Here is a 26,218-nt window from a genome sequence, read left to right as displayed (position 1 = left end):
ACTTGTCCCCTTATCCCATGACCGCTAAGTTTCCTCAGGAGTCTTTGATGAGGAACTTTGTCAAAAGCTTTTTGGAATTCCAGGTATACTATGTCAACTGGATCACCTTGATCCACATACTTGTTGACACTCTCAAAGAACTCCAAAAGGTTCGTGAGGCAAGATTTACCTTTGCAGAAGCCATGCTGGTTCACTCACAGCAGGTCCTGTTCTTCTATGTACTTTACAGTTTTATCCTTGAGAATTCTTTCCATCAGTTTGTCTGGAATGGAAGTTAAGCTAACCGGCTTGTAATTTCCCGGTCCGCCCCTGGATCCCTTTTTGAAAATCGGTGTTACATTTGCTACTTTCCAGTCCTCCAGTACAAAGCCTGATTGCAGGGATAAGTTATATATGTTAGCAAGGAGTAGAGATGTGCACGGAACCGCAGAGCTGCAGTCTGGCACTGAGGTGGGGGTTCCTTTAAGGGCGGGGGGGTGGGTGTACTTACCCCTCCCGCTGCTTTCCCCCCTCCGGCACGCCTTTTTTTGTTAGCAATTGGGGCGGCAGGATACCTCCCTGCCACCCGTTCCTCTTCTCGGCTGCAAAAGGCTTCAGGAAGCCTTTTGCGCATGCGCGTGTCACGTCTCTGTGACGTGCTTGCGCACATGTCGTGCAGCCAAGAGGGGGAAGGGGCGGCAGGGAGGTATTCTGCCACCCCAATTGCTAACAAAAAAAGGTGTGCCGGAGGGGGGGAAGCAGCAGGAGGGTAAGTACACCCTCCCCCTGCCCTTAAAGAACTCCTACCCCAGTCTGCTCGAACCGCAAACCACCCACGCTCTGACCGGTCCGGAGGCCTGTAGAAAGGCCTCCGGACTGGTCCGTGCACATCACTAGAAAGGAGGTTGGCAATTTCACATTTGAGTCCTTTGAGGACTCTTGGATGGATGCCATCTGGCCCTGGCGATTCGCTAGTTTTCAGTTTTTACAGACAGTTTAGAACATCATCTCTTGTCACTTCTGTCTGACTCAGTTCTTTAGCCTCCATCCCCGAAAAGCCTAGTTCAGGAACAGGTATATGCTCAGTATCCTCTGTCATGAAGACGGACCCAAAGAACTCATTTAGCTTCTCTACAACCTCCATATCCTCCTTAATAATCCTTTTCACTCCCTCATAGTCTAATGGTCCAACCGCCTCCCTGTCAGCTTCCCCCCTTGATGCTTTTAGCTAAATGTTCCTCAAACTCTCTTTTTGCCTTCCTTATTGTCACCTTGCATTTCTTTTGCAACAGATTTTTCCTTTGTGTTCCTTTCTGTTCTCTTCATTTGGACAGGCCTTCCAATTTCAGAAGGAAGTCTTCTTCCCTTTTATGGCTTCCTTGATGTTACCTGTTAGCCATGCTGGCATCCTCCTGGACTTAGTGGTACCTTTCCTCCTTTTGGGTATGCAATCTAACTGGGCTTCTAGTATTGTGGTTTTGAGTAAACTCTATGCATTCTGGAGCAAAGTGACTCTCCTGGTTTTCCCTTTTCAGCTTTCTTTTCACCATACTCCTCATTTTGGAGAAGTTTCCTTTTCTGAAATTCAAAGTGTCTGTTAGACTTCCTTGGTGTTTCTCTCCCTGCATGTATGCTGAATTTGATGGCACTGTGGTCACTGTTCCCTAAAGGGTCGATGGCACTGACATCACACACCAGATCCTGGGTGCCACTCAGGATTAAGTCCAAGGTTGCCTTCTCTCTGGTTGGTTCCAAGAACAACCGTTCTAGGGCACAGTCATTCAGCGTATCTAGAAAGCTGACCTCTTTGTCGTGACCTGACTGTGAATTTACCCAGTCTTTGTGTGGGTAATTGAAGTCACCCATTGTTACTGCCCTGGCTCTCCTTGACACCTCCCTGATTTTGTCTGCAACTCCCAGTCACAATCAGCGTTTTGATCCAGAGGGCAAAAGTACGTCCCCAGAAGCACATTCCCTTTCAGGCCTTGTATTGTCACCCACAGGGTTTCCGTGGAGCACTCCGGTCCACCTAGGTTTTCTAGCTTGTTAGATTCTATCCCTTCTTTAACATACAGTGCTCTTCCACCTCTAAGGGGTCCCTCCCTGTCTTTTCTATAGTGTTTATATCCAGACCAGGGATAACAATGTCCCACTGGTTCTCACTGTTCCACCATGTTTCTGTTATGCCTACTATATATATTTCTGTGTTAGCAACCAAGCACTCCAGCTCACCCATCTTGGCTTGGAGGCTTCTAGCATTGGCATATACACTGAATCTCTTCTCTGGTGTATGCTATCTTTCTTCTGACTCTTTGACCAACTAGCACAGCCTTCTGTCTGCTCTTTATTTGGTTCTGCTCTGTCCCCTTCTGTTTTACCTGAATCATTTGTACCCTCACACTTTAAAGGATAGCATATGCTGAACTGGATACTGTCCAGCTCCTGTCGGCTGTTCCCCAGGCATCATTTTAAAAGCTGTTCTGCAACCTTTTTATTTTAAGCGCCATCAGTCTGGTTCCATCTTGGTTCAAGTGCAGCCCGTCCCTTTTGTACAGGCCTTGCTTGCCTCAAAATGTATCCCAGTGCCTAACAAATCTAAACCCCTCCTGGCACCAACAGCTCATCCATGCATTGAAACCCCTCAGCTCTGCCTGTCTCACTGTACCTATGTGTGGAACAGGTAGCATTTCTGAAAATGCTACCTTGGGGATCCTGGACTTCAATATACTACCTATCAGCCTAAATTTGGCTTCCAGGACCTCCCAACTACATTTCTCCACATCATTGGTGCCGACGTGCACCATGACAGCTGTCTCCTCCCCAGTACTGCCTAACAGCCTATCTAGATGCTGCATGATGTCCGCAACCTTCACACCAGGCAGGCAAGTTGCCGTGCAGTCAACACGCGGGTCACAAATCCATCTCTCTATACCTCTAATGATCAAATCACCCACTACAAGGAAGCCCGACTCCCCAGAGGAGTATTCCCTGTGTGAGAGGATATGGGCTCATCTTCCATGGAAGGGCTCCTTCTAAAGGAGCATTTCCCTCTTCCTCAGACAGATGTCCTCCTTCCCCGAGACCTTCATTCTTCCTGACAGCAGAGGAGCTACCAGCCCTGGAGTAGAATGCCTCTACAACGTCCCTGAAGGTCTCGTATTAAGCTAACTTGATATACCCTAGAGATAGGTCGAAGAGCTCCTATTATTATTATTATTATTATTATTATTATTATTATTATTAATTCGATTTCTATACCGCCCTTCCAAAAATGGCTCAGGGCGGTTTACAAAGAGAGATAACAAACAAATAAGATGGCTCCCTGTCCCCAAAGGGCTCACATTCTAAAAAGAAACATAAGACACACACCAGCAACAGTCACTGGAAGTACTGTGCTGGGGGTGGATAGGGCCAGTTACTCTCTCCATGCTAAATAAAGAGAATCACCACGGTAAAAGTTGCCTCTTTGCCCAGTTAGCAGGGGTCCCAGGGTGCTATCCCATCCAAAGTGGGGGGAAACTCCATACTTGGGCCCAAATAAGGAAATCTATGCATGGAATTGTACCAGTTTGGACTAGTGGGGTGGGTTTCGGTTTTGTTAATTTAGAGGAATTTTCAAAAACTGCCTGTCTTCACATCTATCTTGTCAGTGACATGGGATCTTACCTAGCTGAATGAGCTAAGGGCTATGGGAGGAATTCAATTGTCTTGGGTACGTAAAGCGACATTTAAAGTACTTCATAATAGCTGCAATATAATGCAAAAATGGACGTTTGTCTCTGCTTTATTAAGAATGAAACAATATCTGCCTGGTGCCTGTGGCTACTTTATTAAGCAATGGATGTTTAAATGAAGCATATAGTTTAATTAAAACATGTAGACATTAAATGACTGATCAGGACAGCTTTGTTAATGCTGCTGTGCAGAAACGTTTTCAGCATTTCACCCTGTTCCTTTTTAACAAGCTTTAAACCTTTTGCCTGTAGATGCAAGTATACCCAGAAGAAGGAGATAACCATTCAAAAAGCCTATACTCAAGAGCTGTTGTGCAGCAACATTACATCTGAAGGGCATATTGCTGGCTGTCTCCTCTTAAAAATAAAAAAAATAACATGAGGGGTTCAAACTGCTCAGTAGAGTGCTACATTCAAAGGAAAGGCATGCTAGGAAATGAGATTAGATTCCATACTGGTACTTTCTGCTTATTCATCTTGAAGGAGACAAAGGCACAAGCGTAGAAGGTTCAGAAATGGAACCTTTACCAGTCTAAAGCAGGCCATTCTTGGTCATCTGTTTATGTCCTACATAAGCCAAAGATCAAAGCCATCAAGATAAGCAATCCTAATAGGACCAAGATGCCTGAAGAGCAGAATTTGCATAACAAAGTTGAATCAACTGGATACTGGGCACTATCATCTCTTCATCGTCATTCTTCTCTTGCAACTGTCCAGTTACTGAATTAATGAGTGTTCCATTCGCTCCATGCAAGGTTTTTAAAAAGTCTCCACATTCCAGAATAAAAGAAATATAGTATGTCTACAGCACCACTTGATGCAGTGGGACTTTATTATACATTTCAGCTGGTAATACCATAGAAAAAACTATTTTCAGTTTGTGGAGAAGCATACCTGGTATTGATTAGCTTTTGCCACTGTTGCACTATTTCGTTCCAGCTGATATAAAAATTACCTATTAAAATTATCATTGATTTTGATGTAATAAGCCATATGGCACCATAATAATCAACATGCACTAAAGAACCTAATAATCCCTGAAGGCAGCACTGCTCTTGCGTCTGCTGAATGAGCAGCAGGAATGACAACTTCCCATATGTTTGGTGTTAGTGGTCATATTGCCTGCAGGAGACTTTTTGGAAAATGCAATGGGCATTGCCTAGAACTGGGGTGAGTAATCTAGGCCCTCCAGCTGTTGTTGTTGAAGTACAACTCTCATCATTCCCAGCTATAATTTATTGTGGCTGGCGATGATGTGAGCTGTAATTCAACAACAGCCTGGCGGGTCAAAATTGCCTACCCCTGGCCTACAGAGAAGCAGTTTTCAAGTTCCTGATAACATTCATGGAACCTGGGGGTTCACCAGAACACAATTTGAAAAATCATTGGCCTAGAATGAGCTAGTGGTTGAGCATCTGCTTAGTAGTATAGAAAAAGTCCCAGGTTCATCTTCAGGTAGTGCTGAGAAAAATTCCTACATGAAGCTCTAGAGAGCTGCTGCTAGTCCATGTAGACAATACTGAACTAGATGGACCAGTGGTCTGACTTGGTATAAGGCAATGTCCTGTGTTGGGTGGGCACTGCACAGTGGCTGACATACTGAACAACATTACATTCTCTGTTCAGTGTAAGATTCATGCATTTAAAAGAATGCTGCTGTACTGATTGCAAGAATTGCACAAGCACCATTGTGCAATTGCCAGCCACTGGAAATGATGGCAGTCAATTATGTAATTGCATTTGCGCAATCCTATATAATAAAAGGCTAAGTGAGTGGCCGTGGCTTTGGAACGTTGGGGATCTGCGTCCCTGCCTCCCTGGGCTGTTCTGGGCCTGCGCGAAGCGCAGGCCCAGAAGAGCCCAAGGGACACAGGACCTCAGACACCAGTGTCCCACAGCCACGGGTGGCCATTGAGCCCAAGGGACACAGGACTGCAGACACCAGTGTCCCACAGCCATGGGCGGCCATTAGCCGGTGTGTGGCGGCGGGGAAAAGTGGCCGCCTCGGCCATGAGCTGCGGCACGGTGAGAGGAGGCCGAGGCAACCAGAAGCGGCCACCCTGAAAAAGGCGAGGGCAATGGCGGCGGGGGAAGACCGAGACGGGGGACAGGGAAGCTGGGCGAGGTGGCGGCGAAGCCGCCAACGAGGCCCCCGCCCGCTCACAGCCGCCGCCGCCGCCTGCTCACCCGCCCTCCCAGCTGCCCAAAATCACCTTCCCCGCTCCTCCCCCAAAAAGATTAAGGGCCAAAATGGCCCATGAGAAGGTCGCCGCCCCCGCCTATCGCCCTCCCACCCACCCAGCTGCCGAAGACCACCTTACCCGCTCCAGCCCGAGGGAAAAGAGAGGAGCTCACGAGCAGAGCTCCTCTCTGTGCTAAGTCACTGCTCAAACTGCCGCTATGGACGCAAAGGACACCTATTGCGTCCATTGCGACAGTATGGGCAGCAGCTTAACACAGAGAGTAGCTCTGTTCCCGAGTTCCTCTCTTCTCCTTCGGGCTGGAGCGGGTAAGGTGGGCTCCGGCAGCTGGGTGCGCGGGAGGGCGATAGGCGGGGGCGGCCACCTTCTCATGGGCCATTTTGGCCATTATTCATCCACACACACACACACCCCAAAAGTAAAAGCAAAATAAGGAAGAACAAAAACAGAGACAACAACAACAACAACAAAAACCAAAAAGAGAGAGGGGACAAGGGGGAAAAAAAGAGACAGAAAGAGAGAGAGAGAGACAGAAAAGACGGGATAGAAAGCTAGCGCCCGTTATCATAACGGGCTTAAAAATACTAGTTCTTGCAATAAAAGCACAGTGCTTTTATTCAACTGTGTGAACGTTGTTGCAAGGTACATGCAGTGTTGTGCAGTATGTCAGCCAGCGTTTTGCACAGTGCTTTAGTCAAGTGTCTTCAGGAAAATAAAATAAACTAAGAATGTTTCAAGATGGATCTTAAAAAACAAACAAACCAAAAACAGCTCCACAAGAAGACTTCAAGCTTAACCAGAGCCTTTTCCTTTTTAAATTGAGAGTAGCTATATTTAAACCATTCCATTTCAAAATGAGTATACTGCTTTTACTGTATTGGCCATTTGCCAATGCCAGAATGTAAGTATGGCAAAGATAGTTTTCTATTATAAATCCAATAATAGTGTATGGCTCTGTGCTTCTGGGGTCTTATATCACATCCAGCTGATATTCTGATGTGATTCTTTTAGCTTTAATTTTTTTGGATATGTTACATAATTCTGCCCTTGCAATAAAATAACACTTTCCTGTGCTATGTTACTTTTCTGTGCTAAGTTTTGCCATGGACTCTAAAGAGATGTCTCAATAGTCCCTAGAGTGTCTCCATTGTCATGGATAGACCACCATCTGGTTAAGGTTAGTTTTATAGCCAGAGCCCACCTCTTCAGGGGTGCAGGATCTATTAGGATGGTCCGCTCAAGATGGATCCTATAGGATTCCAAGAGGCCTTGGAGGGTTTTAGAGTTGGTTCTGCCAGTGATTCTGTTGATACCCTGGTTGAGACCTGGAATAGGGAGTTCTGCTTCAGAACTGGCTCCATGGTATACTGAACAGCTACGGGAGCTGAAGCAGCAAGAAGACTACAGCGTAAGTGGAGGAAGACTTGACTTGAATCCAGTAAGACAACCTAAAGTCCATCTGAAGGCTTATTCTGTGGCAATACGTGCAGCAAAGAAGCAATTTTATTCTGCACATATTGCATCTGCAAGCTTGCATCCAGATTGGGGTGTGCACGGAACCGCACAGTTGCGGTCCGGCACTGTGGAGGGGGTTCCTTTAAGGGCAGGGAGGGTTTACTTACCCCTCCCGCCACTTGTCCCCCTCCAGCGCTCGTATTTACTGTAGAAATTGGGGCGGCAGGATACCTCCCTGCCACCCCTTCTTGCTGCTCAATGCAAAAGGCTCCGACAAGCCTTCTGTGCATGCCGTGCGCGGGCTTCATGTCTCCCCGATGCCGGAGGCAAGGCCGGGTAGACCGGGCCTCCGGGGTCGGGGAGACGTGAAGCTCGTGCGCGGCGTGCGCAGAAGGCTTGTCGGAGCCTTTTGCATTGAGCAGCAAGAAGGGGCGGCAGGGAGGTATCCTGCCGCCCCAATTTCTACAGTAAATACGAGCGCTGGAGGGGGCAAAGTGGTTGGAGGGGTAAGTAAAGCCTCCACACCCTTAAAGGAACCCCCTCCACCCGGACCGGCCAGGTCCGAACTGGTCCGGACAGTCCGGAGGCCTTTACAATGGCCTGCGGACCGGTCCGGACCCATCCCTACATCCCAAGGAGTTGTTCAGAGTTGTGAGGGGATTTACTCAGGTTCCCTCCTCTCTGAACATAGATTTGGATTTTTCATCATCCCACTGTGATGTGTTTAAAAACTTTTTTGTAGATAAAATCTCTCACATTTGAGCCAACTTGGACTCCCCAGTTATGGCAGGGTCAATTGCAGAGATGTCCAGTATCTCCTCTGGTTCAAATTGAATGGATCAATTTCAATTTGTGATTCCTGAGGATGTGGACAAACTCCTTGGAAATGTTGTGAACTACACCTGGTTTCGCACTCTGTATATGCTCAGAGGGAAAGTCACATCATACACAAACTGAATTGGTTCTTGGGGATGGTGACCGTGTAGGATCTGGGTGTGCAAACAGAGATAGAGGGAGACAGACTCAGAAAGTTCAGTGAGCTTTATTATAGAAAGTTGCTCATCAGGATAGAACTCAAACAGGTCATCCTAATTAAAAACATGTTTCTGATTCAAGGTGTAGGTAATGTGCCTAACTAACATATGTGTGTGCAATCAGTAATCACAGCTATCCAACAGATCCTAATAAAACATTTAGAGAGAAGCAGAGGAAGAAGGGAGAGCATAGGAGAGGTATGGCAGCGATTAGTAGGGAGGAGAGCAGGCTGCACTGTGCGTTGAATAGGCATCTCACCAGGTTCATGAAGAAGGCTTCAAAGGATTTGTTCATTGCTGGAGCTTGGAAACGTACAGGCTTCAGATGGAGGAGAACGCAGGTGCTGGAGAACAGGAGCCTGGGGTTCAAGCTTCAAGCAGGCAAGCAGGCTGGAGGCAGCTGCTCAGAGCGAAGTGGAGAGCGAGCGAGCACCATGGCTGGGTAGTCTGGACCTCTCACTTGTTGCGGAGGTCATCTACGGTTCCTGTCCATGGAAACAGTTCCTGCTTTTAGCCCCGCAGCTTTAGCAGCAAACTCTGGGATGGCTCCTGAGCACAGATCTGCTGGTTAGGCAAAGCTTGCTAGCTTTCTGTTCAGTGAGCTCCATTCTTTATAGTTGTTTCTTCCTTTGATCTCCATAGAGTCTATTCTAAATCTCCTCATCCTTCCTGGGTCACAAAAAGGTGACAATTTGCTGTTACCCTTTGAGTGTTATCTTTTAATTATGGATATTAGTTCAGGATATTAGCTCAGTCCAGGGACATCTGAATCCCATCTTCTGTTAGTGGCTGTTTTGGGGAGGAGATTGTTCTATGGAGATTTGTCCAAAGCAAATCTGCATCTCTGAGCTTGCAAATGGGCATCACCTCTTTCCCCATAACTCTGGCGCCTGGTCTCAGAAGGTATTAAAAGGTGTTAGCAAAGAAGAATCGAAGCGATAGGTGTAACACAATGATTCAGTTATTCCTAAAGACAGCAATCGGGTGTAACAATACTACTAATTCTACATAGTGGATCTCTCTCAGAGAGTGAGAGAGGATGATCCCCTTTGAGCAGAGCAGAGCAATCATTAACAAGGATTTTTTGCAGGAGAAAATGTGAGCTCAGCTTCTAGCTTAGTCCAGAGACATTATCTGATAGTAAGTTAAATTTTAGCATTTGGATAGACCAAGCTTGGCCATTGTATTTCTTTTGAGTACCCATTTCATAAACATGGGAAGTACAATGCTGGATTGCCTCTTCCTTCACAGAGCAATTACCATCAGTCTCAGAGGCAAGTCACGTACTGGTCAGTTCACCTTGAGTTCAGGCATTAATTGATCCCTTAATAAAATGGAATCAGACACAGGCCTGATTCCCTATAACACTGGGCTGGTAACTCTAGGTTTAATGTTGGGGTCAGGGTGTCTCCAACAATGTTCAGCCTAACACTTGTCCTTTAGATCCATGCCCAACATGGCTTATAACATCTAGCAGGAAGGTTGTTAGAGGTGGCCTAGTTGACATTATAAATGCCTTGCTGAGGGAGGGTGGGATGCTTCTATGTTTGAAGAAGGCAATTGTGAGACTTTATGTTAAGAAGCCTGTCTTAGAGCCCTCAGTGATGGATAGTTATAGGTCAGTCTCCAATCTCCCTTGGGTGGGCAAGGTAATTGAGAGGGTGGTGGCTGATTAACTCCAGGTAGTGTTGGAAGATACTCATTATCTAGATCTATTTCAAACTGGCTTTAGAGCAGGCTATGGGGTGGAGACAGCCTTGTTCGGCCTTATGGATGATCTCTACCAAGGAATGGACACAGTGAGTGTGATTCTGTTGGTTTTTTGGACCTCTCCGTGGCTTTTGATACTATCGACCATGGTATCCATCTGGATCTTTTGAGGGGTTTGGGAATAGATGGTACTGATTTGCAGTGGTTCTGTTCCTATTGCTAGGGTAGATTCCAGGTGGGATGACTAGGAGATAGTTGCTCTCTGAAACGAGAGCTTTTGTATGGTGTCCCTCAGGGCTGCATCATTTTTAACATATACATGAAACTACTGGGTGAGATCATCAGGAGATTTGGGCAGGGTATTATCAATATGCTTATGACACCCAAATCTATTTCTCCATGACATCATAATTAGGAAATTGCATAATCCCCCTAAATGCCTGTCTATAGGCATTTAATGGACTGGATGAGGAATAATAAATTGAAACTGAATCCAAGCAAGATGGAGGTTCTCATGGTAAGGGTCATATGTCGAGGAACATGATAGATCTTCTTGTTCTGGATGGGATTGCACCCCCCATGAAGGAACAGATATGCAGCTTGGGAGTGCTTCTGGACCCAGGCCTCACTCTGCTTTCTCAGGTTGAGACAATGGCCAGAAGTGCTTTCTGTCAATTTTGGTTGATACAACAGCTGCATCCATTGTTCCCTCTAACAGGGATTCCCAGATGTTGTTGACTACCACTCCCATAATCCCCAGCCAAAGGCCATTGCAGCTGGGGATGCTGGGAGTTGTAGTGAACAACATCTGGGAATCCGTTAGAGGGAACAGTGGCTGCGTCTGTTCCTTGAAGACAATGATCTCAGAACTGTGGTGCACTCTCTGGTAACCTCTAGGCTTGACTACTGCAATGCGCTCTACATGGGGCTGCCTTTGTATGTAGTCCAGAAACTTCAGTTGGTCCAAAATGCAGTGGCTAGATGGGTCTCCGGGTTTCTTTCAAAGACCACATTATGCCTGTCTTAAAACAACTGCATTGGATACCAATAGGTTTCTGGGCAAAATACAAAGTGCTGGTAATTACCTTTAAAGCCCTAAGTGGTTTAAGACCATGTTACCTGGGAGAACACATTGTTCTGCATGATCCCCACTGCACATTAATGTCTGTCTCCAGTTGCCACCAGCTCATCTGGCGGTGACTCAGGAGTGAGCCTGCTGTGTAGTTGCTCCTGGGCTGTAGAATGTGCTCCCTATAGATATTTGTGTCTCAACACCTTTATCAGCTTTTAAAATAGCCCTTAAGACACATTTTTTTAGCCTGGCTTTTAGTAATCTTTGAATGTTTTAGATTGTTTTAAATATTGCTTTAATAGTTTGTTTTGTTCTGTTTTTATTGTATTTATTGTTGTTAACTGCTTAGAGCCTTTGAGTCAAGCGGTATATAAATAAAACAAAATAAATAAAGTGGGCTTGTTCTATGCACGGCAGTGCTACAGAGCTCCTGCATTTGCATAGCGAAGGTGGTTCTGCTGTGCATTTTTATTTTCACATGCAGATCCTGTGCCTACATGTCAGAAACCTACCATCCTCACCATTCTTCTTCTGTTTGGCCAATGCCTGTTTACATTTGATAGCATTCAAATCATGAACAAATGACATGGGATGCACCTGTGCAGCAGTGCCAAAGGTAAGCATTCTACTTTGATATGGGTTGTGGGACTGACCCACCAGTGTGAGGAGTCACCCTTATGCCATAAGGGTTTCTAAGGTCTTTAGGCTAGATCCTTTCCCCCAATTCAGGCCTTCTGTAGCAGTGTACACTGTATATCAGGGCTTTGCAACATTGACCCTCCTGCAGATATTGGACTTTTGGCCACTGTGGTTGGGGATGATCGGAGTTGTAGTCTACAAGCAAGTGGAGGGCTGAAGTTGTGTAGCCCTGGTGTACATGGTTACAATGCCATCTGGCAAGATAGCAATAGCAATAGCAATAGCACTTACATTTATATACCGCTCTATAGCTGGAAGCTCTCTAAGCGGTTTACAATGATTTAGCATATTGCCCCCCAACATTCTGGGTACTCATTTTACCGACCTCGGAAGGATGGAAGGCTGAGTCAACCTTGAGCCCCTGGTCAGGATCGAACTTGTAACCTTCTGGTTACAGGGCGGCAGTTTTTTTTACCACTGCGCCACCAGGGGCTCTTCTATCCTGTTGATCTATCCTGTTGACATGTGAAGCTGACATGTTACATAGCCTTGAGCCCTTAACTAGTGCCCTAGTGTACAGCACCCACGTACAGTGTTTGTCGCTTGATACAACCACTGTACTCATAGTTGGTGCAGGGAACGCTACGTTTTGCATCGGCAGTGGAGGTGGGGTATCTTTTAGTTAGCATGATAATGTGCCTGTAGTGTACTGAATGCTTGGAAAGAGCTAATGTGTTTTCAGATGGGATGACCCAAATGGTACACAATAGCTGACATCCAGACTAAATTACTCCCGAGCAGTGGTTCCTCTAATTTTTTGCAGAACGAATTTGTGTGCAGAACGAATTTTGTTCTGGGCAGTAGTATCAAGGCAGTGTTTGCACATGTGCATTCAGAGTGGGGACTTCCTGATTCAACCTGAGTAGCATTTAAAATTAACTGAATGGACATTTTTTTAAAAAAAGTGAGCGTGCACACATGCACATGCCCTAGAGGGAATACTGCTCCTGAGTAGTCATATTGAATTAAGTGGTCCTTCAGAGCAGGGATTCTCAACACTGGGTCCCCAGATATTATTGGACATCAACTCCCATAATCCCCAACCAAAGGCCGCTGCGGCTGGGGATTATGGGTGTTGAAGTCCAATAATATCTGGGGACCCAAAGTAGAGGATTCCTGCTTTAGAGTAATACTTGAGAAGTATGCTTGAGTAACTTTGTCTGGATATTAGCCAGTATTCCAAGGGGAGCTGCATTATTAGAATTTTGCTTTTCAATACTGGTGGTTATATTTTCAGTTCCTTTTCTAGTAATTCCTTTTATTTTTGTCACTTCTAATATAAGATCACAATTGATCACCACCCCCAGCAAAAGTGTTCTACCCTCCTTCTATAATTTGCCCATATCTTTATTCTACCACTGCCTGCATAATGGTGAAAAAACCAAAAGGGAAATAGGGGAGAAAAATCACTCAGAGTTGCAAAACTAGTCCAGATTTTAAATGCTGACCCAGCAATACCAACAGCCTGTTTGCATGAGTGCATGTGGCAAAGAGAGGTCCCAGTGCTAGTGCAAGGGCCTTGTCCTCTTGTATTCACTGGGGTTTTTTGCAGTGGGTCTTATGCTCAGCTCTTTTGACACAAAATACATTTCCATTTCCATAATGCAAAGCAAGAATATCTTGGAAATATTTTTCCCCCTTCTGACTTTAAAAGGGTTGGCAGCAGTGTTTATGTAGCCCTTCCTGAGTTATCGTTACTGTCTCCAGGGAAATGGGCTTTGCCTAAGATGTATTCTTGTACACATGTCGGGCTGACACCTTCTTTTTCCTCATTCGCTGGCTGAACCATCTAGGACTACAGGCAACTCGACTGGACATGTTGAGAGATGAGCAGTAAGCATTGCAAAAGCATGTCTACCTGTATGGGTTGTCTGTTTTGATTTGGAAAAAACCTCTTGATAGCTGCAGTACAGGAAACAGACAGGCTGTGGAGAGGGAGCTTGGATGTCTGCATCTGAAAAGGAGCCAGGAGCTGTGTTTAGTAAAGCAGACTGATCTTCCTGGTGTCTGGAAAGGAGTCTTGACTAGAAGGAGTACAGTTAACATGGGAAATGAAGCTTAGATCTACTTCAAAGAAGGCAGGATTACTCTGAAGGAGAGTGTGAAAAAGTGATGCGAATTGCATCTACGACTGTAATCTTAGGTTATAAAATAATTTGTGAAGAACTGGAAAATAAATTGCATCACAACCCCCCTCTGTCTACTAAGACTTTAGATTTGGTTAACTTTGATCCAAAGTTAATTACAGTACCATGGAAAATAGTACATATGTGAATTCAAAGAAATTTCAAGTATGTTGAAGCAGTTACCATGCCTTGGTATACAGATAAACTTTTATCTATAGGTGTGATCAGTGCTTATCTCAATGCACACTATGAGGCTATTCTCACGATCGCCTAAAAGCGTGCTAATGGAGCCTAGCCCGCTTTTGGCTGATCGTGTGCTGCAACGGGAGCCACGCGCCTCCTGGCAGCTAGCCTCCATAAATACCCTTCCCCTTAGATGAGGTTAACGGAGCAAGTGCTTTTTGCTCGTGTATTGCCACAGCACAGGGCATCCTGCAACTTCTGAGTGACCCCCGAAGCCCCCGCTGGCTCTGTGACAGAGCCGGCAGTCATGTGGGTGGCCGATCCAGCCGCCCAGGGCTGCCTTTGGATCATCTGCTCCCTGCAAACCCCTTTACAGCTCTTAACACTAATCGTGTGAAAAGCCTCTAGGTCTTAAAAAGCAGAATGTTCTATTATTCCTTATTTATTTCCTATTTGTTGTGTAAATCACTGAAGAATGTGGATAGGATACGATATAGGTAAGGCTTCCCTCCTCCACAAACACACACTACTAGATCAACAGTATCACAGTTAAGCTGTTAAAGGAGACAGCCACAATCCAGCACAAATATAAGCAATAACATGTTCAAGTCCATCAAATACAATGGGCTTAACCCTGTGTTGGATTTTGGCTGTAACTGCTACACTCGCGTGTATTTCAGGAGGACTGAGTCATGAGAAGCATGATTAGGATTGTAGCCAAAGTGGAATATTTTTAAATACATTGAACAGCTGTTTAAATTCTTAAATTAAGACTAATGGGCTAGGCTTTAAAAAGCATCTGCATAATAATTGCAAAGTAGCCTTTTCTTTAAGGGGAAAAAAGAGCCATCAATTTATTCATGATAAATGAATGCACCTAAAAAAGGGGACTTTGCATGAGGAATGTGTGCCAAGCAGGGTAGAGACGACTTAAAAAATAAGTCTATTCAAACAAAAAAACACTCTGAATTTCATGCAGAATATGTATAATGTTCAGACAGCAATAAATTAGGTTTACATTTCAGGCTTTTAAAAATGCTAAAGCCAATACCCTCCATTGGGAACTATATTTAAACCAAATTTTCATGCATAAATGGTAGAGGAGAATGTGCCAGGAATCTGAGGTGATATTAATATGTCACAGTAGGTTGCATAGATGTTGTCCACAGAATTGTCTTAAGGCAGATGACAAGGAGTTCAGCTGCCAAAACAAAGTAGATCTGGCCTTGTCAATTTTCTGGAGGGAAGACTGCTTGATAGCTATACGCAAGCTGTTCTGAGCTCTTTAGAAGAAAGGCTGGACATAAATCTGACCAATAAATGTATTATATTAAGCCTTTGGGTTCTATGGACTACTTCAGAGTCCATGGTAGTCAAGTCAAATGAGCATCAACGGTATTTTTCTGATTACTTCCCTCAACAACTCTGTGTGGTAGGGCATTACTTTCCCCCATTTTACAGTTAGAGGGTCAAAGTTTTGCAAGTGAGTTGACTATTAGCCTGGAACAAGGGGAAAATAAAGAAAGAGAGGTATGTCCCGTTTGTCTGAATGTTTATGAATTCTGGCCCAAGATACTGGCTGCATTTGCACATAACATGGGTCCAATGGACCCATGGTTCTACTTCCCACCACTTGCTCTCCTGTCCGAATTCGGATGCGATGGAGAACAGGCTCTCTGCAGTCAGGGAAACTGCAGAGAGGAGGGGGAACTGGCTGTGTGGGCTTCCTTTCATGAAGGACAGCCCATACAGCCAATCACAACCAGAGAGAGGGAGGAACTTCCTCTCTCAACTCTAGTTACAAGGAACACAGCCTGCAGTCCCTCATTTGGACGTAGTGCAGGCTGCGTTAAACCTCAGGTTGGAGCGGTGAAACTCACCACAACCAGATGCTTCAAATTGGAGTTTGGAGAAAACTTGAGTTGCTCTCCACATGGAACCGGAGTTTCCTGCATTCAGAAATGCAGGTTTGGCAACTTCTGGCCCCTTAATCTCCAGTTTCACGTTCTGTGCGAATGGAGTGTCTGTAAGCAAATGACCAAAACCATTGCTCTGGCTATGGGATTCTGGCAGAAAGAAGGTCAACTCCAAGTATATCCCTTGATCTACAGGCCTAACCTGGAAGTTGTTGTTGTTATTAATTCGATTTCTATACTGCCCTTCCAAAAATGGCTCAGGGCGGTTTACACCGAGAAATAACAAATAAATAAGATGGATCCCTGTCCCCAAAGGGCTCACAATCTAAAAAGAAACGTAAGATAGACACCAGCAACAGTCACTGGAAGTACTGTGCTGGGGTGGATAGGGCCAGTTACTCTCCCCCTGCTAAATAAAGGGAATCACCATGGTAAAAGGTGCCTCTTTGCCCAGTTGCAGGGGAGGTAAGGCTTATTTCATTCCTCTGATACCAATCCTCAATCTTAAATGGTCATCACTGGAGTTTTTGTATCAGGATACTGATTCAATTCCAATAGTTCTCAGGAAAATCCAGTGTCCAGAATATAACCAAATCTTGGCAAGAGCTCTTATTAGGAAGTCTATTAAAGTCCAAGGTGAACTTCTGGTTATTTTCCTTGGTTCTAGTGCATCTTGTGTGGTTCCTCCTCTTAGTTCTAGCAACTATTAAATTGCAACTATTAAATAGTTCTAGCAACTATTAAATTGGGTATACTGAAAGAGCTGGTGAACAATCCTCCTTCTGATCAGCATCTGGTAGTGGGAGTATCTGCTTCCCAATACAATGGCTCCCTAAACCACCCAGTTCTTTATAAAGTACTAATCTGTAGAAGAGTGGTGGATCATTTTGTGAAGACTTAGCATAGCTAGCTTTGCATTCATGCCAGAATGAAATACAACAGTGCATTGCAAACTTAAATATTTTAGGTCCTACTATGGCATGTGGCATTACTTTAATTTAAAGGCATCACTTTAAGTTAACTTTTGCACAAACTGTTGGCTTATACTGATTTCTTACCAAAAAAAAATTAAATGCCACTTCTTTGTTTTCCTGTACACAGAATGAAATCTCCTGAACCAGATGAAAGACCCAGTGCCAGCAGGAATGATGCATGTGGACTCATTACCTACCAGCAAAAGTGGGGTGGGGTGGGGGGACTCCTGCTGCTAACTTAGCAAAATATTTTAATGGACTAAAATAATTCATCCTCTGAGCTGCCATAACATCAAGTGAAGCCATTGCACATTTGAGGTGTGTGCAGTGTTTACTCCTTATTTACTGAATTGCTATGGGCAGTCACAATACATGCTTTCTGACCTCCTGCCAGCACATTTTAAAGCTTAAAGCATCACTTCCTGCTGAAAAATATTTCAGCTTATATTTGCTCAGGCCAGACTTGGAAGATTTGTTTTCCCAGATGTGCTCCCTGCCCAGTGTTTCTGTCTCCTGCCCCTCATTTGCAGTTGATCGCTAACAGTGTAGCAACCACAGAAGCATTCGTTCTTACAGCTTTTGTTTTCAGATGACAAATTCCTACTCTGTTGCTGCTATAGTAAAACTCTCACCGTCTAAATGTCCTTTGGGAGATGACTATGGAGCAAACAGTTTCAATATTCATTGTTGGTACACTGCAATCAGAACTGCCAATATAACCCAATATCTGTTTGCTTCTATGTGAAGCAAGCTTTTGGGAGCCCAAGAAATCAGATTTCTGCTGTTGAGATACTATTTGAAAATGGTAAACCATCCAGTGGAATATGGTCTAAGTGGTTAGGAGCATAATGCAAATTAATAGCCTTGGATAAAATTATACTGAAATATATTGGATTATTAACATGCAGAGACTTGCCATGTATTCTGTTCTTTTAAAAAGGCTTTATATTGCCGATTGTCCATCAACTTCAACAGAAATAGTTTAATTTGGTACTTGCTTTATTAAACTATTTCTGTGGAGGTTGATGGGATGGACTTTAAAAAAACTGAACATACACAGAAAACTGAAATTTGCTATAGACCAAAAATCACATTTTGAAAAACTTAGATGATCTTCCACCTTAAGTGGCGCAGCAGGGAAATGTCTGACTAACAAGCAGAAGATTGCCGGTTCAAATCCCCACTGGTTCTGTATCGGGCAACAGCGATATAGGAAGATACTGAAAGGCATCATCTCATGCTGTGTGGGAAGAGGCAATAGTAAACCCCTCCTGTATTCTACCAAAGAAAACCACAGGGCTCTGTAGGCGCCAGGAGTCGAAATCGACTTGACGGCACACTTTACCTTTAATGGACATGCTTTATTGACCACAGTATATCACTCCCAAAGTGCAAACATTTCAGAATTTCAAATTTTAGCTTATGCTAACAGTGTTGTCAAACCCTGTTCCTAAACAGAGCATACAATATAGTGCCACACAAATAGGTCCAGTGGTTGAATAGATGTACCCTTATCCCTTCTCCTCACCCTTTATAGCCCAGAGATGGACCTGAAAGGCACACTCACCTCCAGGGTGAGGCCTTTGCCATGTTCCACTTCTAGGCCAATACTACATTGTGATGCCATACAGCAGTCAAGAGATTTTCTCTGTCCACTTTCTCCACACAATGCATATTTTAATATGCCTCAATCATGTCTCCCCTAAGTCACCTTTCTTAAAATGCTAAAAAGCCCTAAATACCCTCCAACAGTAATATTTGTTGTTGTTGTTTCCTCATAAGGAAGGTGTTCCAACCCTAGATGATTTTCTGTTACACAAATGGGGAGAAGCAGTTTTTGTCTATTGGCCTACAGCTGCCTGTGCCTGAGGGTCCTCCAACTCCCAGAGACATATATTTGGGAAGCATAGGTGGCTGCTGCAGAAAGGGGGAATCACCAAACATTACCTGCCCACCCCCATGCAATGGAACATGTTCTTCCATCAGTACAATATTAGTCTGACATTGGCCACTATTCCAAATACGGTCACACTGCCGATGTTTATAAAGGCATTATAATATTGGAGTTTTGTTTTCAGTCCCTTTCATAATGGACTTTGCCTTTTTCATAGCTGCCTCACCCTGGGTCAGTGTTTTCATTGAGCTATTGTTGTCCTGCCTTTCCACTTGTAACCTCAGACTGGGGAGGGGAAAAGGTTGCTTCTTACTTTCTCATCCTCCCTCAGGGGCGGCTGTCACTCCATTGACTTCTCTCCAGGGAGACCCAGTTGTTCTCTGCTTGCTTCTTCTTGGTCTCTTTCCCTTTATTATTTAAATATTCACCCGCTCCCTCCAGATCCCATGAGAACTGAACCTTTCGCCATCTTCTTGGGAGCATTCCTCTTTTTATGCCATGTACTAGTGGCCAGGTTACTGCTCTGAGGATGCTTCTCATATGCCCTTGCTGCTGCTGATGCAGTGATGCTGCATCCAGTTTTGCTGGCCCTCAGCCTGATGCAGAAGAGCAGGGAAATGTGGACTCCTCTTCCTCCAACATGCTCCAAGGCAACCGTGCTGCCTTCCTACCTGTTCCTGGTAGGTTGGAAAATGGTGTCAGGCCTTGTAATCTCTGACAGCTATCTGCCATGACCCCATAATCTCTCTACTGGTTTGTCACCAACAGCTCAGACACCATCAGTTATACGTGAAGGAGGTTTTTGTCCCAATGTGCATAACTTACACTTATTTAAACTGAAGCACATTTTCCAATTTATTGACCAGTCACCCAATTTGAAGAGATCTCCATTTTGATTTTAATCAACCTGAATAGTTTTGTGTCATTTGCCACCTTTTCTGCTTACCCCTAACTCTAGATTATTTTAAAACTCATTTTAAAGCCTTGTTCCAATATAGATCCTTGGGAAAATCCACTTCTCACTTCCCTCCACTGCAAACATTGTCAATTCATGCCTATTATCTGCTTCTTTAACTAGTTACCGATCCATAAAAGAACTCGTGTTCTTATTATAACCTAAGGCTCTAAGTTTACTGACAAGCCTTTGGTGAGAGACAGTCAAAAGCTTTTTGAAGGTTCAAATATATAGTGTCAACTGGATTACTCTTGTCCACAGGCCTTGACACTCTCAAATAATTCTAAAAGGTTAGTAAGGCAGACTTAGCTTTGCAAAAATCATGCTGACTCTCCTTTTGTAAGGTTTTTTCTTCTGTGTAGTTAATGATTTTGGCTTATGTACTGTGTAGTGCCTTGCAGATCCACATTCTCATGAGTGATTAACCAAATATTTATTATTTATTTATTACATTTATAAACCGCCCCATCCAGAGGCTCTGGGCGGTGTACAATAACTTTTAAAAAGACATAAAACTCACAATTAAAACAATGCTAAAACAATAGGAAAAAAATTCAAAAACGCTTAAAACTATTTAAAACCAATTAAAATACTTTTTAAAAACAACAACACTTTATAAAGTGTTTACACTTTATAAATATGCATGTAAAGCTGGGTAGACTGGATATGCCTACTTGATGAGTAATCAAGACTTTTAAGAACTACATCCCAATTATGATTTCCTGACATAGAAGTGTTCATGAAGTTGCTTGCTCATGTATTGGAAGCTGTAACATGGTAACACTGATTGCACATTGCAAGCTGAGGAATATGTGGAAAGTTGCATATTTATCTCAGTACCTGCAACTTTTCCTTTTGTTCCCATTTTATGTTTTCAGGCATGAGACTGGCTTGCAGAAGACATAAATGTGTGAGGCACTGCCAGTTCTCAGGTTTTAGGCATATTCCATAACTACTTAACTGCTGTGCCAAATACACTGTATTAAGTTATTTACTTTTAAAGTTTCTAATATGTACTACTCTGCCGACTAACCCAAAGGGTTCTCCCAGTGTCTTACAAATAGAATGCAAAAATTTAATACCTATAAAACAAACTAAAACACCAGTCGTAAAACACTAAAGAAATACAAATACTAATCAAACAGCAGCCAAACTCAATGACTCAAACTCAGCAGTTAAAAGCCTTCCTGAATAAAATAGATCCCCCCCCCTCCCGATTATGATGATTTGATGCTCAGGCTCAGACTCGTGATCATCTGCTTTTAAAAACACAAGTGCTGTTCAAACTGTTAAATATTGTACTGGGAATAATCCTAGTGCTTGAAGTAAAATAAATAAATTGTATTGTAATTACTTTCATGACATGGTGCTGCAGAGTCATGGTGGGAAAATGCAGCATCATGATGTGCAGTTTCAAAGCATCACAGCTGGGGCCGAATCTTATCCACGCTTGTTAGTGTTTTGTAGGCAATTAAAATAACAATGAGCAGTCTAAATAGATTGGTTATTGCCAATGTACTGTTCACTTTGTTTCTGAGGATTCTCCATTCATGTTTCGTAACAGTCTTGGCATTACAGTTCACATCACACTACCCCATTGGTTATTGGAGATGGAAGATATTAACGAGGGATCAACAGCCATTACTGGCTGTTGATCATAATGATAGTGCTTGGTATTTATAGCCCTTTAGTGTCTGTAAAGCTTGTTCAAAGCACATCACATGTATTATCTTGTAATACTTTTTAAATGTTTTTTCTATATTTTGGAGTAAAATATATTGCTGCATTCATAATCAGCAGCTCTAAAAACTATCCAGAGCTAGCACTGTGCAATTGCAAATGGCATTATAGTTTATGGCAACCTTCCAATTGGTACCTTAGATACCAGTCTTTAGTGTTTCACAGTCCAAAACAGACTTTGGACTGTTGTTACTACTACTACATATCTATCATTTTCCAACAAAATTTTCCAAAGAAGTTTACATAGAAGAATAAATACTAAATACTTAAATAAATCCTCCCCACCAGCTTGTTTGAAGCCAGAAGTTTACAAAAATGTCTGGATTTGGAGCCCCTCCTTGGACCTTAATTTCACCCCTGTGTGGAGGAATCTGGCACACATGAAGTCCACATTGGCAGGACTCTGATGGGTTTCTTTTTCAAGGCTATGGGTAGCTCATCTGATTTGGGGGGAATTTTAAAAAAAGGTTAAAAACAGAAAAAAGGGCTAAAACAGGATTGTTTCAAGCCAGAACATAAGAAAAGGTTGTGGAACTGAACCCTTCCCTAGGACTATCATTCAACCCCCATGAGGAGGAAAAAGAACACTCCTTGCAGAAGCATATAGTAAGAGGGAAAGCACTTTGAATCTTTCTGTTTATGTTGTTAGAAAGAATTTATCACTTTCCCTTCTAGCCATTAAGGGATTAAAAGGTGTGAAGTCCTTTTAAACCCTCTTAAATGGTATGTCTGTTCCTGCAGTTGGGAAGAAAAAAATTAATATAAAATCAAAGGAATGTCCTTTTTCCTCCACATGGAGGTAGAATGATTGTCCAAGGAGGGGCTTCAGATCTTTTTAATAAACTTCTGGCTTGAAACAAGCAGGGGGAGTATTAATCTTTTGGCCGCTCACAGGCAGCCAAAGATTTGCCACCTCAGGGACAAGAGTAAGGGGGCTTGGGCGGGAGGGAAGCTTAACTCTGTCTTTTTTAACCTTGAAAAACACTGCTGTGTAGCAGTGGAGGCTCTGCCCGCCTCCTATCATCACAGGAGATGAGGTCGGGCACTGGAAGATGACAGCGAAAGAGATCCTCCCTCAAGCTTGCCTTACTCACAAATGACACAGAGCAGGCGAATTTGGGCGTGTGCGTGTGCATGCGCAGAGGTCCGATATCGCCCGCTCTGTGTCTTTTGTGAGTAAGCTGGGCTTGAGGGAGGACCTCTTTCATTGGCATCCTCCAGTGCCCGACTTCACCACCTGTGATGGTTTAGGAGGCAGGCAGAGCCTTCGCTGCTGCTACACAGCAGCATTTTTTAAAAGTGGTGGTCGGGGGAAGAATTAAGTTTCCCTCCAGATGCTGCTCCCCAAGCTTTGCCACCATAGGCGGCTGCCTATATTGCCTATGTGGTAATCCGCCATTGGAAACAAGCCAGATTTAACCATTTTTAGCCGTTTTCCATCCCCCACAAGTTTACCAAAAATCAGAGGAGTAAAGATCTTTACTCTGGATTAAGATTAATTGGCTCTGTCCCCTGATAACGATTATAAGATACACCCTTAGGAGTTTCTCTTTTCTTTTTCTTTTTAATACCTATTAGTGATAAACAGTATTTTAATATGTATTACCCAAATATCACAGTTATTTCTAACTTGCTTGTTATTAACTACTTAATATCTGATAGCTTAGAATATAAATTGGTAAATTTTTTACAATCTGGCAACCTAGAAAATAAACTGGTAATACCTGGCAGTTTAGAATATATACAAATGGAATATAAATTAATGGTACCTAGGTTTAATCTGATTTGCAATTTGATCCTAATGCTTGTCTTGTATTTTTGGCTTTGTATCTTTTGCACTTCTTATTTTTTAATCTTACTTATGGAAGGCTGTTTGGTTGGACAAGTTAATCTTTGGTTAATGATCTGGTTGTTTTTCACGCTGTAAGCTGAAAGTTTTGAGATGTACCCATTCTTTCTCTTTTTCTCTTTCTTTTTAAAAAAATATGTATTTAGTAAAATGCAATAAAAAATTTCAAAAAAAATAATCAGAGGAGTGACCCATAGCTTTGAGAAGTGGTAGGGAGGGACACAGTGTCCTGCCAATGTGGACTTCATGTGTGCCAGATTTCATAACTGTATGCCCATCCATTCTGGAAATATTAAGGGGTGGTGGTAAAAGGGGCATGCTGTTATCAGTTTTCATGAAGGCAAAGGGCAGATTCCTCCACATGCTGGTGGAATGATGCTCCATGGAAGATCTTTGGTTTCAGAAAAAATTAAAGGCAGTACTATACAAAAGCTGCCTATAAAGCCCTTAGCAGCTTGGGCCCAAGGTATTTAAGATAACACCTTCTTTCTTTTGAACCTGCCACCTATTGAGGTCATCAGGAGAGGTTCGTCTGAGGGTGCCACCAGCTCATCTGGTGGCAACAGTGGTGATCCTTCTCTGGAGTTGACCCAGGGCTGCTGAACATACTTCCTGCTGAGATTAGAGCTGCTCCATCCCTGATGGCTTTTAGGAAACAACTGAAGAAACATCTCTTCAGTTGAAGTTTTTAGCTGATGTTTTTAGTTGAATTTAATCAATTGTTTTAAATTGTATGTGTTTTAAATGTGTTAAGTTTGTTGGTTTGATTTGTTGTAAACTGCCTAGAGACTTTGGTAGTGGGTGGTATATAAATGTGTTATAAATAAATAAATTGAATACTTGTGATATATATCCAACATGCCCAGGGGCAAATAATCCAATCCCAAAATTTCCAGAATTGAATCACGTTGGAATCATGAATCTGACTTTTTCAAGCATGCACAGGCCTAGTAGCTGCATGGGGCAAGATGGAATAAAGTCAGGACCATGAGTGTTGGGGGACCGGGCTGCTATTTCACCCTGTGCTGTTTTCTAATTAAAATCACTCTCCCAAGGCCAAACATGTATTATACTTGTTGGTTTTCTCCCACAAGGCAAATAGCCTTGGAGTGGATTTTAACTGGGAAAGCATTAAAGCCCCTCTCCTTCAGCACCATGACCTGGGTTGACCCCCAGATCGCACAGCTGCGATCTTCCACATCATGCCCAACTTGGCTTCTTTATAAGTGTATTGGAGTCATTCATCAGCGTGTTTTTATCTGCTGCAAACTATTATGACTAATCTCTAGGTTTTCCTCAGTTACTCAAATAGAATTGACTATGAAGTGAGTGCCACTGTTGTCCTATGAAAGTATATTAGACATGGGCTCTGAAGAGAGGGTGGATTATGTTCCTTTAACAGTTATACCAGGGGGAAAAATTCCAGCTAGTAAAGCTTTTCCAAGCAGAGAGATGCTGGATGGAAAAACACTATTTGTTGCATTTTTGCCTGCCTTTTATTAGGCACAGGAGCCCTGCCAGGAAAAAGGTGTAAGGGATAACCACCTTAACAAAGTACAAAGAATCTCCTGCAGAAAGTCTGCAGAGAGAGGCCTGCTTTATCTGCTGCTTGGTAAAGAAAGCAGACTTGTAGCTAAGAGTCTGTTAAAATATCTTTCCTTCAGTGATAGCTATAAATACTTTCTTAATAAAATATGGTTAGAAAATAGAGCCCTTTTAAGTGCTTGGAGTGATTTTAATTACCAGCATCATTGACACATGAACTGCATTCCTGCTCTTCAAGTTCTGGACTTTCAGATAAGTGGTAGTCACAGGAAGTAAGCCACTGGATAGAAGAAGTCTGAGATTTATTTATTTAACTTATTATTTATTTTTCATATCTTTATACCGCCCAAAACTTAAGTCTCCGGGCGGTTTAACAATAAAACACAATAAATGACAACAGAAAAAGTTAAAACATTAGAACAATTTAAGGTTTTAAAACAATGTTAAAACAATAAAAATAGTATTTAATTAAAAGCCTGGGTGAATAGATGTGTCTTTAAAGACTTTTTAAAAGTTGTCAGAGATGGGAATGCTCTTATTTCAGCAGAGAGTGCATTCCAAAGCTTTGGGGAAGTAGCAGAGAAGGCCCATCTCCAAGTAGCCACCAGATGAGCCGGTGGCAATTGCAGATGGACCTCTCCTGATGATCTCAATGGGCGGTGGGGTTCGTGACGAAGAAGATATTCTCTTTAATACCCAGGGCCCAAGCCGTTTAGGGCTTTATAGGTTATAAACAACACCCTGTCTTTTGCCCGGAAGCTTATTGGCAGCCAGTGTAAGAATATAAGAACTGGCCTGCTGGATCAGGCCCAAGGCCCATCTAATCCAACATCCTGTTTCACACAGTGGCCCACCAGATGCCACTGGAAGCCTACAGGCAGAAGTTGAGGGCATGCTCTACTCCCCTGCAACTGGCACTCAGAGGCATCCTGCCTTTGAGGCTGGAGGTGGGCTCCATCTAGTAGCCGTTGATAAACATCTCCTCCATGAAGTTATTCAACCCCCTCTTAAAGCCTTCCAGGTTGTTGGCCATCACCACATCCTGGGGCAGAGAATTCCACAAGTTGATCATGTGTTGTGTGAAAAAATACTTCTCCTAAATTTCCCAGCAATCAATTTCATGGGATGACCCCTGGTTCTAATGTTATGTGA

The 26,218-nt window shown here is 43.4% G+C and overlaps 1 long non-coding RNA gene across 1 annotated transcript; it reads left to right on the top strand.

Moving 5' to 3' along the window:
* Positions 1-11,563: 11,563 nt before the first annotated feature.
* Positions 11,564-22,715, top strand: LOC128327533 (uncharacterized). Its single transcript, XR_008308660.1, has 3 exons — positions 11,564-11,801; positions 13,678-13,717; positions 17,211-22,715. It is a non-coding gene; the product is annotated as an uncharacterized LOC128327533 (long non-coding RNA).
* Positions 22,716-26,218: the final 3,503 nt, after the last annotated feature.

The sequence above is a fragment of the Hemicordylus capensis genome, chromosome 5 (genome assembly GCF_027244095.1).
Source record: "Hemicordylus capensis ecotype Gifberg chromosome 5, rHemCap1.1.pri, whole genome shotgun sequence".
NCBI classification, from domain to species: Eukaryota; Metazoa; Chordata; class Lepidosauria; order Squamata; family Cordylidae; genus Hemicordylus; species Hemicordylus capensis.
This window is presented reverse-complemented; position numbering and strand designations above follow the sequence as displayed.